This window comes from Camelus bactrianus, chromosome 7 (assembly GCF_048773025.1).
Source record: "Camelus bactrianus isolate YW-2024 breed Bactrian camel chromosome 7, ASM4877302v1, whole genome shotgun sequence".
Lineage (NCBI taxonomy): Eukaryota > Metazoa > Chordata > Mammalia > Artiodactyla > Camelidae > Camelus > Camelus bactrianus.
The window spans coordinates 30,595,016-30,610,000 of record NC_133545.1 but is presented as its reverse complement, the minus strand read 5'-3'; the positions used below and the strand labels follow the sequence as shown (position 1 = coordinate 30,610,000).

Below are 14,985 nucleotides of genomic sequence, written 5' to 3'. Positions count from 1 at the left end.
ACAGCACCATTCCGGTGTGATTGATTTATCTAACTTAATCTTTTCTATTCAACACCATAGCCATTACCTTAGATCATTCTCACAACCTTTCCTGCCTAGACTGGCCTCCTTGCCTCTGAGGTCCCTTGCTTTAGACTGTCTTCCAAACAACTTCTAGGTTATCACTGTGAACTCTTCATTTGCCAGAGTCACCTTCCTAGAAAGTGCCCTGATCCCATCTCTTACATAAAACCTCTCAATGACTTCTCATCCAAAGTCCAGGAAGTCACTGTGCTTTAATAAATTTTTACATATTCATATTAATCTTATTTCACTCAGCCTCCCCCTCATTTGCTCCAATCCTGAAAGGCAGACAACCAAATTCTTAATAAACTGCAACATTAAATGTGCACTTTCTCATGTCCATAGCTTTGCATATGCCCTCCTCACTAGAACACACACCACTGTTAACGTCATATCACACTTCAAGACAACTCAAAAACTATAAAACTTCTTCTGATCCTGGCCTCAGCCCCACAAAACTCATCACACTGTTTTTGAATTATTAGCTTATACATCTTCCTAGAGTGAATTTCTTGGAGAGCGAGGCCAATACATTTTCCATCATTGTATTTCAAGCCCTGAAACCCATGATTGTCAGTTAAATAAATGATCACTGAATGAATGAATCTGTGACTGCTTGCCTTTCCTAACGGTTCACTTAATTAGAACATAGCATTACTGTGAGTTGATCCATTATTTGCTTTGACCAAGGTAAACATTTAAATCTCTTTAAGCAAAATTTCACAGAACCTAAAATTATATCCTAAGAGGGAGTATGGTGCAATGCAGTGGGTCTCAAAGTGTGGTCCCTGGGCCAGAGGCATTAGAATTACCTGGACATTAGTTAGAAATGTAAAGTTTTGGTCCCCTCTCTGGACATACTGAATCAGAAACTCTGGGGATGAAGCTCAGAAATCTGTGTTCTAATAATCCCCCCTGATTGACTTGGATATACTCTCAAGTTTGAAAATCACTGGTCTAATTAGAGCAGACTGAAGCCAGATCTGAGTTCAATGACCAGCTCTGACCCATTATTAGCAGTTGACAGTAGAACATTATTTAACCTCTCAATGTCTCAGCTTCTCCATCTGTAATATGAGTCATAATAATTAGGGTTGTTATGATAATTAAATGAGTTAATACACAGAAAGTACTTACTACAGTGCTTAATCAGCTAGACATTTAAGTATTAGCTATCACTTTCATAAAATCACTAACCTCGTGAAATTTACTCTTTATGAGGTGTTCTTCCTATTTCCTCATTCTTTTGATTTCATATCCAGAAACTGTTTTCACTTCAGTCAATAGAACTATGATCAGTTTGATGAGAACCAGGGCTGAATGAATATGACTTCTACTTCTAGTTCACTAAAGGCCACTGTACCTCCCCACACAGAACTGCAATCATGTATAAGATTTAGTAAACTAAAGAAAGGAGAATTTTTTCCCCTAATTAATTGACTCATGAGCTATCAAATTCAGCTTTGGTTTTTTGTAACATAGCCTCATAGTTTTGTAAGGAATTCTTTTCTCACTTATCTTTGTCTGCTCTTCAGTAATTTTATTCTTGATAATAGTGAGTGCTTATCAAAATGAATACCATCCCCCCAAAAGAAAGGCATTTCAAGAAAAAAAAATCCTCAAATGCAAAATTGTCTGAAAAATGTTTCAGGAAGAAAACATTTTGATGTAGGCAGAATATTCTGAAACATCATTCTTCTAGAAATTGGAATGCTCATCCATCCTGCCTGTGATTAGTTAGATAATGTCCACCTTCTCAACATCTTGCAAATATTTAACAGCATTTCAATCTTGGAATTCTAATTAATGAAATAGCTTTACAGTGCAAAGTGATAAAGTGTACAGGTACAAAATTTTATGAGAAAATGTCTAATAGTAAATTTTGCCTTCATTACCAATTAGAAAATTGCATTATACTTGTTTCTGTTTTGTAACAGTATTCAGAGTTAGGGCCACTATTTTGCTTTTTATTATTATCTTGAGGAAAGGGAAAATTATTTACATTATCCAAACACACATGTATTCATATACACAAGACAGAGCTAAATTTAAATTCTTTTAAAATGTGTATCTTCCCTGGTAAACACACATAAGCAATTGTCCCATGGCAATCAGTCTTTCTGGAAACATTCAAATAAAAAGTGACTTCTCTAGAACTGAAACAGGCCAATGGCTGGACATGCAATCCATTGCCCAGTAATTTGTAAATTTTTTAGAAAACTGGTAAGATATTTCTCAGCTTTCTTAGAAATCTTTCCTATATTTTGTCACATAAATATTCACTCTACTGATGTCTTAGCACACTGTAACTTTTATTATTCAGAGAGTTAATATGGAATTGCAGGCTCATACTTGAACTATGCTATTTTAATTATTTTGAATGCATCTTAACTAGGACATGATTGAAAATGAAAACCTCAAAAGAGGTAAATAATCTTGTGATTAATATTGTAAGAAGATGAAAAAGGCTACAATGAAAAACTCTGAATAGCATGTTTAATCTTAGGTATCCCAATTTGAGAAGGTAAATTAAAGAAAGTTTCAAAAATTCAAAACGATTAAGAGGAAAAGTGACAGTATTTAATGAAGAAAGCTAACAGGATCTCACTTGATAGAACATGGTGAAGCAGTGCTTAATGGTAGAGATGATAATTTACTGATACTTAAGGAATGTGAACAATGAGAAAGAATTTAATTTTCTAAAAATATTGGTACAGTGGGAATAATTAGGGATATTAAGAGGAAATTTTAAGGCAAAAAAATGAAAAGAACCCAAGAAAAAAATTGGATGATGATACAAATAGTTTAGGTCTATAACACTAAAACAACCCATTACAATAGTTGACTAATTCAAATGTTGGCTGATTTTTGTGCATATAAGTACAGTACAGAGAGTATAATAGTGTTTTAAAGAAAATTTATGGGGAAAATTAGGCTCAAATTCTGAATCTTGGAATTCACATTTGGTAAACATAGAAACAAAATGTCAATACCCTGTTTGTAAACACTAAGTTACTATTTCAAAATCCCTAATAATTATAGTCTTAGAACAGTCCTATATGTTAATATATTAATGTTAAAATACTATTAAACAAAAAGTATCCTCTAGTTAGGCATATAATTCCTATTGCTACTAAAAGGAATCTTGTGAGTTAATTCGTTAAGGAAACACTTTGGTTCATTTCCTAAGATATGTATCAGACATTACATAAGATGTTTGCGTAGAAGTTCCAGGTACATGCTGTCAGATACCATAGATAATGCAGATGATGTTAACAGAGAAATGAATTCCGATTCTGAAAATCTGGATTCTAGTATTGGTTTGCTCACTTAACTGGATGATCTGAAGCAAGCCCTCTCCTCAAGTCCCTGCTTCCCCACATCTGAAATGAGAGTAACTTAGGGGAATATATGAATCAGGTAGAGAAGATAATCTACAACAAATGCTTAATAAGATGAAGCTCAAATAAATAAAATATATTAAACAATTTTTGGTAAAGAACTTCTCCTTGAGTAAAAAGATCACACAAATAACTGTTACTATTCATCCAAGTTCTTTGATTTCTTAAAGTAGAGAAATGAGGTTGCTTCAGATGAACATAAAGCTATCTATTGTATGAATTGCATGGATAGAAGTCATTCCACAGTATTAAATCCTATCATTTCAGTCATTACTTACATACTATGATTTATGTAAGCAGAATGCTTAAATGTCTTTTTAGGTTATCTGTTGCTATATAACATGTATTCCAAAATACTATTTAGTCATATCCCATGATTGTGTGGGTCCCAAAGTTTGACAGGTCTTGACCAAGCAATTCTCATGCTCCATGGCTATCAACTGGGGTCACCTGGCAGTATTCTGTTCATGGCTGATCTGGTCTGGAAGGCCCCACTTAGGTCATTTACATCCCTAGAACCTTGATGAGGATGTCTGGAGGAACGAGCTCAGCAGGAAAGGACCACTCTACCCTTCCATATAGCCTCACTGCCTCTTTACATGGTTTCTACCGCATGAACTTCTTACTTCTTGCAAGGCAGCTTGGGGCTCCAAGAAATCAAGATAGAACTGCCAGTCTTCCCAAAGGCTGGTCCCAGAAATCACATGGCACCACTTCCAACATACTCTCTTGATCAAAGCATTTGTAGACCAGCCCATGAGAGTAAATAGACCCTACCTCTTAATAGGAGGCATGTCAAGAATGTGTGGCCATCTTTAACTGCAATGATGCATTTCTGAGGATAACTAAAATATGTATGTAATCAAAATCTTGTAATATTTTTCAGGTAAATCAAGACTGTAGCTTTAGTTTTAGTAAAATATTTCCATTTAGTCTAATCGGTACAATTATGAGTCATTTTAGTAGAGAGTTAAACCAGGTGTGTGCCTTGACTTACACTAATGTTTATCAGTACAAGATTAAAAGAATAGTTCAATTTATTTGGGACAGTTGGAAATATGATCAAGCAATGGAATCAGTGATTATTTATATAAACTGTTCAAGTCACCACCACCAAGAATCAATCTGCTTGGGCTACATAGCCTCTAAAATTATCAATAGATTTACCTATAATAATGTTTTAAGTAAGCATATATACATAACTAAGAAGAAATAAATTATTTGAAAAAGGATATCAATTAACAATAGTGTATTTTGTATATTAATGATCAACTTTGCATTTTGCTCAAGTGTGAAGGGATTTTCCTGACAATAATTTAGCATATGTTCTTTAATGAGGACTTCATAGCATAAATCTTAATCATTAGATAATTAACTATTTAGAATTATATGCAAACGAAACACTATAGTTGCTTTTTATTAAGAAGCACATTTTAGGACAAATTCAGTTAACACGGGGGTTGGCATATTTGTAATACGTCTAGGATAGTCTACTTTCAGCTGCTAAGTGTTCATTTGCCCAGAATTCTATATGACCTGGCACTTTCTTACATCTATATTTCTATGATAACTTTGTAATGATCGACCCATGATACTAAGTATCCTGAAATAACATCTTTGTCTTTAGAGGAACGTCAAGTAATACATTGTTTTAGAATTAAATTTATACTTTCTTACTAGTTTTTGGAAAATATATAAAGGATGCATGGTCAATGTATGCAGAATACATAGATACACTTATATTCATATTTATATATACACTCAATACTTATCCAGAGGGGCAGAAGTGACACCAAAACTCATAGCTTGACAGCCTGTAAAATGGCTCTCTTGTCCCTCCTTACTCAATTTTTCATCTTCTACTTTTGTAATTTTAGCCATATACACATACTAAATATAAAGTGTAGATCATTCTATACTGATGGGGGAAAAAATTCTGTTTTTTAGTGGAGTGTTCATTGTGTAAACCTAACATGTGAATTATAGTTCCTGACAACATAGTTGAGAAGGAATTTCAGTGCCTGAAATAAAAATAGATTTTAAAACTTTGTGTACTTTATAACTTCATATGTTCAAAGCCTAAAGATAGGCTGTGTTCATGTGTTTATGCAATCAATTAATTATTCAACAAACTATCTGCAGGCATTGGACCAGACACTGAGGTTACAAAGGTAAGTAAAACACGGTTCTCATCCTCATGGGTAGAAAAAAAAAAAACAGCAAAAGAATAAAATGCTTTTTCTTAATCCCATATAATAAACATAGCTTGTGCAAAGACATACAGATAAAGAATGATGATTTGAGCAACTACAAATTGATGAAAATGGACAAATACAGAGTGTGTGGGTGCAGGGTGGGGGGTGGCCGTGAAAAATAGAAATGACAAAGATTCTTCTATATCATGCCAAGGGAGCTGGATTTTTTTTTTTTCCCTGCAGATGATGAGAAGTGATAAAATAAGCTAGCAATGGGAACTGATTTGCCATTTAGAAATTTGACTCTGGGATCCATTTAGAGCAGGAGTCAGGAAACTACAGCCCACCTGCCAGATCCATCTTTTTTTAATAAATAAAGTTTTATTGGAACTCAGCCACATCTATCTTTTTACTAGTGTCGATGGCTGTTTTCCTGCAGAATGGAGTAGCTGCAACAGAGACTATATGAATATGTAGCCTTAAACTCTTACTATCTAGCCCTTTAGTGGAAATTTGCTAACTCTTGATTTAGAGAATTGATTGAGAAGGTCTGAAATTGGAGATTGAAAGAACTATTAGGAAGTAAGAAACAGTGATAGCTTCTACTAAATATGCTGCAGTGGGAATGGAGAGAAGATATCCCAAGGATGTAAAATAGTAGGACTTTTTGGTTGATTAAATAAGGAACAAAAAGAAGTTTAAATTCTAGGTTTATGTCATTGGTTAAACTATGGTAAAAGTGGAGATAAATGATAAATGTTTAACACATGTTCATTTGGGAGCACATTCAGATACAAGTACCAGTTAGGCCTAAATTTTAGGAGAGCGTTCCAGGACATCAGATGGTAATTAAAGATAGGCTTTGTTGCTGTCATTAAATGGGAAGTATGAGAAGATATGCTTGAGTAGTAGAAGGCCAAAGATGGGGCCCTGGGTCATAACAACAGGAAAACGTATGTGGAGGAAAGAAGTTGGAGATATGACTAAAATGTTTAACAATCCTGTTGTTTAAGAGGGATTTATTGTATTTTTAACTGTGTATTCCTTCATAGATAATGACTTGATATTTAAAAATGTAATCACATACACAATTCACCCATGTTCTACACAGAAGTGAATTAAACTAAAATATGACATGTAATCTCTTTTGAACCCTTTTGAAATTGTGCAGAATAGTTGGTGTTAATATAAAACAAGGAGAAAAAAAAAAAAAAAGAACCTTGAACTCAAAAGGAAATAAAAGCATTCTCAATCATGTTGCCAATGGAGAGGTTTTAAGGAATAGTCACTTAATGGGGTGATGTTTGGGAAATGAACTCTATTATATTAGAGCACAGCCATGCATAATTATGTCCAGGAAACTTAAACTGAGATTATATCCATGTGATAAAATGCCATATTCTAATATGATTCTTTTATAACTGTAAACTTTAAGGCTTGTCATTAATTTTCCCACTTCAGTTAAAATTGTTAGTAACATAATACTTTATCAGAAAAGCCTAACATTTAAAAAAGTCTTTAACAAGTGGATTTGTTATGAAATGTGTCAGTTTACTTATTTCAAACATAATTTTGCAATTACTATTTCAGAATTTTAGAAGTTTAGTATTTAAAACATGTAATGATTACCCTGTGTTGTATTAAGTGAAAATACCCATATATGTGAATCACATTAATAGTGATGATTTACTAAAAGTTAAAGGGTATTTAGTTTGAAAGATATAAATAATTTCACTTAAGCAGTAAGATAATGATATAATCAAGGTTAACATAGCATATTCTCTGCTATTAATATTGTCATGTGAATAAATGCAGGATTTTGATGATTTAGAGCCATCGTTTAAACACATTATATCTGTATATAATGTTATATAAATTGCAACTAAGAATAAATTGGTCTATTTAGTTGTAGAAATTTCCTTATTATTGTACTCTAGTTAGTAAATGTGAAAACATGATAGAAGTTAATATGGCAGTAGCTTATTTTTGACTCTTATACATACATTATAAAGAAATCTATGATTATAACCAGTATTAAGGAAACTAAAACTATAAAATATATAATCAGAAATTCACTCTTTAAGAGATAACTTTCTCTAACTCTGTTACAGATGATGACTATACCACCTTGAGACCATGTTGTCTGGTAAGTTACCTCTATAAATGGGTGGAGAGGGGAAGGGTTTATTTAAAGAATAGAATATTGAAATATTTTTTTCAGAGACAAGCTTTTCTATGGTTATTTCATTTTCTGGTTTTGAGAAGTCTTGCATTAAATGAGAACCTTCAGTCGGTAGCCCTTGCATTTGCCTGTTTCTGGTGTTAATTATCTTTTGTTTGCCCTTGATAATCCTGAGGTTGGTATGCAGATGATATGAAGGCTGCAGAATCATCTCAAAGTGTAAAAAACAATGGCATTGTCAATTCTGCATCACAACACTTTATAAATTATGAATGTTATCCACATTAAGGAGAGTGGTAGACTTTTAAAATTACTTCCATGAATAGATTAAATTACGAGTATTATTACATTTCATTTTATTAAGTGCATCTTAGTAGTTATTAGAGCAAATGAACATGTTCTCTCAATTACATAATAGCATTAGAACTAAAAAATTATGCATCAACACTCTCAGATGCATAATGGAGCATTGTATATTAATCACTCTAAACAATATTTTTGCGTTTATATAAAGGCAATTATTACCTATTGAACAATAACATTATTTTATTGGTTTATTAAAATTCAGTTTAGCAACCATCTCTTTTATAAAAAGCTCTATGTATTTTCAGTTTTTTCAAAGAAATAATGTATACAACTAACCCAGTTTACTTACATTTGATGATGCTTATCTTACTATAAAATCGTAAGATTACATACCTATAACAGGAAAACAGTCACTAAAATATGAAATCCTAGGTTAGCTATTTATATTACATGAAAATCAATTGAAAACAGTATTACTAAAAGTTTTACTTGTCGAATTTGAAAGTTTTAGTTCAATATCATAATAATAAATACTAAAATACATTCATGTTCGTGTTATTAGATTTTAAACAAAGAGTAACAAGTTATAAATATGATTACAATATGCCTAGATCTATGGGATCAATTTTAAAGTATTTTTGTTAATCTAGATGATTTGTAAGTATGAACTTTCAATAGAAATAGTTTTATGTATCACATTTAATACCTAAACTCAATTAATCCTGTTTATTTTGCTTTAATTAATGATCAATGGCTTGAAAAGGATGATTATGATATATTACATTAGAATATTACTTCAATGTTCAGAATTTTAATTTTTCTTATATTTCACAACTGTTTTGCTTTGATGTTAGAATCTTATTAGAATGTTACTTATGCTAATAATGCTTTTTATAAATTTAGTTAGAACTGAATATAGCAGTTTCCAATATCAACACTAAATGAATGCACAAAGCACCACTAATGTCTTTATAAGTGCAGTGGAAGATAGCAATTGAGTTATCAGTAATGTAACAAAATCAATAAAATTTACTTTTTATTTTTTGAACAGCTATAGAACATGGACTTTATTAAGAATACATGGCAATGACAACTTAATTGACCTGAAATTGTGAACCGAAATTTTAACAATAATGAGTTAAATGTAAAAATTGGTTAACTTAATGTTATTATCATGTTTGATTTAGCAAGCACATTACCTGCACTATTTACAATAAAAGTGAAAATTATGGTTTATAAAATAAGAAAAGGCAATTGTTACTTATTGATTGAGAACAACATTATTTTATTTGTATATTAAAATATGATTTAAGATTCACAAGGAAATAGCTTTCAGTTATATGTTTAGGTATTTTCCTTGTTTAAACTTCTTATGTGAATATGAATTTTTTAATTACCCTTTTTCGAAATAAGGACTGATTTAGTTTTAAAATTTTCTAATGCTTCCAGCAGAAGGGGAAAACATGCAGTATTTCACAGCAAGAAATAGTATAAGATGACACTGAAAAAATACACTTAGATCATGTATTTTTATTACTGTAGAAAGAGATCTAAGCCAATAGCACTCAATCACCCATGTATTTGAGAGACCAACAAATATCATATCTGAGACAGTTTTACAACATTCATCTTTTTACATTTCTCTCAAAATGGTATAAGCAATTTACAGGGCATAAAGCACAGCGTAACTAAATTTTTCTTTATCTGCCTCTAATTCTTTTGTGTTTCCCTCTTGCATGAGAATAAGTTTCAGATATGAAAGTGTTAATAATGTCTTTAAAAATAACTTCTATTTAAGAAGAAAAAAATCATGTTACTTCTTAATCTTTCTAATTCTGTTCTCATAAGATGAACTTCGATTTGTTTCTTTAACACTGAATCCTTTTATAGAGACTTGATTTTTTTTTTTTACTAATGAATTGAAAAGAAATGGCATCAGGTTTCTAAGTAAGTACAATTAAGTAAGTCACATACAATAGTAACCCTGTTTCATGTAATAGAAAATAAATATCTGGTTCAGTTTCCTATATATGCTTTTTTTAAAAAGCAGTAATTAAGACAGGTAAATAGCATGCAAAAGATTATACAGTAGTTTGCAATCTGCCTTTCAAGAATCACTGAAAAATTTCTGCTAGGAAATGAAAGCCAGGCATAATTCACTAAAATTACACTGAACGCCTCTTGATCAATAGAGATAAATCTAGTTCTGTTGTTAAATCGATTTTCTCCTTTATAGAGATATATTGTCCTGATTGTTTTAAGAATAACTGTTTCACTAAGGATTTTTATGGTGATTAGGAAAAAGTAAACAAGAGAAAACTTAATGCACCTCCTTGGCATTGCCAGCATTTCAAGCTAATTTGTTAGCGATAGCAATAGAGATTTATATCATTTGGGCAATAATGTTTTCCTGAAAGAAATTCAGTGAGACCGATTTCCTTTCAGAAATAAGCAACCTCTGTGTTTGTTTTACTTTTATAAAATGTTCAGATCTTGCCAATATAAATATTCACTAATGCATACTCTCTCTTCCAGCTTTTATCACTTTTCTTGATTTTTTGGCATAGATCATATTGAAAAAGTCCAGATAATTTTTTTTTGTATTACAAAAATGTTTAGACTAGACTCGGGGACAAAGGTAGACTCCAAGGGTTGCTTAAAGTAGTGCTGCTGAATTATTTCTTAACTTAAGTATAAGGGCTGAGTGTGTGTGTATTCTATCCAATTTTCAATTTTTACTAAAACATATCATATTTTAAATATTTCATAAACAATTATTCAAGTGTAGTACACTTAAACACTAAGGATGAGAGAAAAATATGAATTCAAAGAGTAAACCATTATTTTATTTTTCAAAGAATTGAAAGAAAAAATATTAAATATACTATACTGAATGGTTTTGGTAAAACAACCAATATAATATTAGATATATAAAAATGGATGATAAATACAAATATAATTTAATTCATACATTTGTATAATGCACTATCATTTATATATCCCTTTATAGGGAGTAAAGTATTTTAATGAGAAATAGAGAATATTTCTTATAAGATCTTAAATTAGCAAATTACATGCTTTTGTAAATAATGTAATTTTATAAATAATACTATCACAGAATGACTTCATTTTGACATTTTATTAAAATCTAAAGCTTAGTGTGAGATACTCCTTTGGGCCAATAACAGTCTCATTGGTATGTATCTAAGATAATTATATTTCAGATGAACAATTTCTATTTTTCCATAATATAGCTAAAATATACAATGAGATAAAGTTGTAAATACTTCCGTCAGGAAGTAAATCCTATACTTTCTTCCCACTTGTACGCATATATTATAAAAACAGAAACAAAGCATTTAACCAATTCACGAATATAACATTTTTTTAATTTATCTATGTTTTTGCTTTTACTAGAAATAAGAATCCTAAACAATATTACAGCATGGCTTCTTCTTTTGAAAATGTAAAAGAAATAATACACTTAGCATGCAAATTTTTATTAAATACTCATTTTTTAATGCCAAGTAAATCTTAACCCATAACAAGCTATTTAAACCCTTCTGAGAGGCAATCGTGTGTGTCAGTCTGTGCACAAAAGTTGTTTTAGCCTGTAAAGTTTTGGCTTTTCAACAATTACTTAGGTTAAGCAATTGACTATTCACAGATTTCAGCATATATTCACAAATTATTTTAAAAATATTTCAGTATCAAGGAACATACGAATTGTTTTATGTTTGTGTGTCTTAAAACATAAATCACTTTCCCCTGCAGTGAGCTAATAACTATGGTAAATAAAACTCAAGGAAGCTAAGCAGAATCCAAGTAGTTGTGACTTCCAAACAGAAAACATGTTACAAGTCAAAGACAGGGAAAGATGACAACTTCTCAAGCAGGGGTGTTGGGAAGAGCTGTGTACGGCATTGTTGTAACATTGAAATTTATAAGATGTACTTCGCTGCTGGATTTGATGTACTTCCATTGACCCGACCCCAACACTGTGTGTAGAAGAAGGCTGCCAGGTAATTCTTTCTTGATTTCTTTGTAATGGATATAAATGAAATAAAAATGATCCAGTTTTATTTAGAAATGAAACATTGAGTGGAATATAAAAGGCATACTTGTAGGAAATTGGTATATATATTTAAAAAGGAGTTTGCTCCCTTGCCGCAGTATCTGGATAATGGTTACTGCTCACATTACCTTTATAAACACTCTACTTCAGGTTTTCACAGTTAGAAACAAAATTAACCCTTTAAAAAAGCTCCAAATGATTTGCGGAAAATTCACATGCCAGTGGTTACTTTTTCTCATGGAAATGTGATAAGGCCAGAAGATATGCTTTGAGGTTACAGGCCACAAGTAACCTTATACATATTAACCATTCTGCTATATATCAATGCACCAAGATTTCAGCAGGCTCTGGAACATTAAACCTTCTGTCATTCTTGTCCCTACTGAGTTTGATTCTGCTGAGGTTTAGTGGAATTATAAACACATATGAAAATATGCAGAATATATTTCTTTTTTGAAGTGATTATAATGTGATGTTTCTGCACTGCCAGCATTCATAATAAAGCAGATGTGATGTTTCAGTGCAATATGACATCCACCGTAATCTTATTAACATGTAAGCAGCAAAAGACAAAACATGCACTGTATTACCTGCTTTATTTAAAGGCACAGAACAAACAGATTTATTAATGTAAACTTTTATGATCTTTGGCAACAGACACGTGCCATCAAGTTTGGAAACCTTTGCAGTTGCAGACACGGGTTTGTCAAATGAAGGGTTTTAACAATTGTTAAGTTCGCCCTTCCAAATAAAACAATAATATCCAAAGTAACTAAATCGATTGATCATTTCGAACACCCAAAGAAGATGAATGACAGTGAGCAACATTTACCTGACACCCCTGAATATATTTCACAGAGACAAGTTGATATGAGTTTGTATAAATACTAATATTAAGCAGAATTAGCTTTGGAAAAAATAAAGAAATTGTACTGAGGTGAAAATTGTCACTGTCAGGAGAAATGAAGTTATATCAGAGAACAAGTGACATACAATTTTCTCTAGAGTGTTTTTAATAAAAATAGCTTTTCTTTGAATATTTTGAAGTCAGACATGAGAGGCAATCTGGGCGTTTGTCAGAGTTTGAGAGTGTGAAAAATTGCTGCCTTAAATCATTTAAGCTGAAAAGCAACTTCTTCCTGCTGAGATAATTTCACATTGACTTACCGTGCAAGCCCTTCAGGCATTCCCAGCTCAGAGCAGAAGTTTTCAAGGTAAAAACATAGAGCGAGAACATGGGAGAAGCTGGGACAAGGATCAGCAGCAACTCCAGGCGTTCAGGCACATCTGACTTTGATTAATTAGAGAGCTGCTTTTCTATTTTCCCATGTACTGCCTGATGGAAAGGTAGAGTGGACCGGGATACACAAACTTGGAGTTGACTCTGTTAGCTAGCAGCAGGTTTTGACATCTTCTCTCGAGCTTGCAGAATCTCTGCTTAGGATGACTAAATTGCTGAAGCATACTTTTTAATTTATTCATTTTCCTAATGCGGAGAAATGATCGGAACTGCAATAGATTTGATTTTCAATGGTGAATAAATCAGTTCCTGTAAATGTTTAGGTTAGATGAACAACTATCTTGCTGCATAATGAAGGATGAGTTACTTCTACTTTTTTTGGGGTGGGGGTTGATATCACTATTCATTTTTGCATTTAGTACCACTCAATGGGATTTTTTTTCCTTTTTATTTTAATGACAACAATACTCTACTATGTTGCAAATCTCTTTATATTCCTCAATTGTTTTATAGTCAATAAAATGTTTCCTTAAACTCTTCAGAAAATGTTAAAATTTAAGAAGTATTCCACAGTGTAACATTTTATTGAAAATTAATATCCATGAAATACCACTTCACGAATACTGCTTTAAAGCTACTAAATATTCAAATAATAAATATAAGCTCAATTTTAAAAAATAACATTTATTAAAGGTCTAAACTATCAAATATCTGAAATTTGGAAAAATAGATCTAAGTGCACTCCATGTACAGTTTCATTTTAATTTCTTATTCAGAAACAAAATACTTAAAACTAAAACCTCCTGGTTTCCAGAAAGATGATTCTTTTTTAAAAATATACCTATTTATGAGTTTTGTTAAATCTTTCATTATCCTGAATTCAGTTTTGTTACATAACGAAAAATTTTCACTCCCTCTCCCCCACAGCCTTTTTTGCTTATTTATGGAAACTGCTTTTTTATAAGTTTTTTTTTTAATCTAGTGAATTTCATGGTTGCTTTTACCTTCTTATGCTTCAGTTCCTAAGTAAATCTGGCAGGACAAGTGACAGCTTCAACCAGATTTCCATGTGATACTGTTTTCCATCTTAGACCTTTAGGCTCACAAGAGTTAAGGTTCAAACTGATCTCGATCAACATTTTCTCCATTTCTGGTTTGGGGACATAATGGACAAATACAGGCTTGATATCAATCACTTCTTAGGTGGATTTTGAGAAAGTCTTGCTGTGCATCAGCCAAGACATAGAGTCCTTAATGAAATAATAGGATCCTTAGTTATTATCATAATTTTTTTATAGAGAAGTCCTCACATCAGACATTGTCCCCTGCCTCTGTCAATCACATGTTGTAATTAACTTATTAAATTGCACTTGAATTGGATTGACTACTAGGGAGGGGAAACTAGAAAGTTCTTGAAAACAGATTCTTCCTTTACATTCTTCAAACACTTCTGAATCAGGGAATGTGGAACCTGGGTTTCCCTTCCGTAACAAATTAATTTTTCACTTTTAACTTAAATAGGA

General features: G+C 31.8%; 1 long non-coding RNA gene across 1 annotated transcript in view; it reads right to left on the bottom strand.

Moving 5' to 3' along the window:
• Nucleotides 1–14,985, bottom strand: part of LOC141578251 (uncharacterized) — a 70,346-nt gene that overhangs the window by 41,315 nt on the left and 14,046 nt on the right. The gene's annotated exons all lie outside the window — the stretch shown is intronic.